At 34.8% G+C, this 1,192-nt stretch overlaps 1 non-coding gene across 1 annotated transcript; it reads left to right on the top strand.

Annotated features, from left to right (window-relative positions):
* The first annotated feature begins 807 nt into the window (after nt 1-807).
* LOC115803933 (small nucleolar RNA SNORA3/SNORA45 family) lies at nt 808-936 on the top strand. The gene has a single exon (XR_004024741.1). It is a non-coding gene; the product is annotated as a small nucleolar RNA SNORA3/SNORA45 family (small nucleolar RNA).
* Nucleotides 937-1,192: the final 256 nt, after the last annotated feature.

Below are 1,192 nucleotides of genomic sequence, written 5' to 3'. Positions count from 1 at the left end.
AACTAGAAACAAGAAAATGACAAAATAGGAAAGCTCACCAGTAAAGGAAAACATACGTTAAATGTAGGAAAGCATGCACACATGAATATGATATCCAAACCAGAAACTGTGAGAGGAAGAGAGTACAAATGTAGGATATTTGAAATGCATTGGAAATTAAGAGATCATCAAGTTAAAACAATCATTTGTATATGTATAGACAGCTATATTAAATCCCCATGGTAATAGCAAAAAGAAAAATGTAAAATAGGTATACACATGAAAAAGAAAAAGGTATTCAAACACAACAGTAAAGATAGTCATCAAATCACAAGGGAAGAGAACAAAAGAGGAAAAGAAGAAAATAAGACCTACAAAAATGAACCAAAGCAGTAAACAAAATAATGACATGGACATACATATCAAAAATTCCCTTAAATGTAAACAGATTAAATGTTCCAACCAAAAGACACAGACTGGCTGAATGGATACAAAAACAATACCCTTATATATGCTGTCTGCAAAAGACCCACATCAGATGTAAAGACATATACAGACTGAAGTTAGGGGATGGAAAAAGTTATTCCACCCAAATGGAAATCAAAAGAAAGCTGGAGTAGCAGTACTCATATCAGACAAAATAGACTTTAAAATAAAGGCTGTTACAAGAGATAAGTAAGGACACTACATAAGGATCAAGGGATCAATCCATGAAGAAGGTATAACACTTGTAAATATATATGCACCCAGCATAGAAACACCTCAATATATAAGGCACATGTTAAGAGCCATAAAAGGAGAAATTGATAGCAACACAATAATAGTGAGCCTGAGACTAGAGTCACATTCTGACAGATCTTGTCCTGGTGTGCTAGTGTGCTCGGAGAGAATCTGTGGGGCTTAATTCATTGGTGAGGGCAATCAGTACCCCCAGGAGTGACCCAATGGGAAACATGCCCTCCCTGGAAAAAAATAAATAACAATGGGGGATATTAACACCTCACTTACCATCCAGACAGAAAATCCATAAGAAACCACAGGCCTTAAATGACATATTAGACCACATGGAATTAATTGATATTTACAGAGTATTCCATCTGAAAGCAAAAGAATACATATTCTTTTCAACTGCACATGAAACATTCTCCAGTATAGATTACATGCCTGGCCACAAAGCAAGCTTATGTAAATTTAAAATTGAAATCATATGAAA

This window comes from Delphinapterus leucas, chromosome 2, assembly GCF_059928025.1.
Source record: "Delphinapterus leucas isolate spDelLeu-1000000601 "Yukka" chromosome 2, BTC_Dleu_Yukka2, whole genome shotgun sequence".
NCBI lineage: Eukaryota > Metazoa > Chordata > Mammalia > Artiodactyla > Monodontidae > Delphinapterus > Delphinapterus leucas.
The sequence above is the reverse complement of the archived record's forward strand: the minus strand, read 5'-3'. Positions and strand labels throughout refer to the sequence as shown.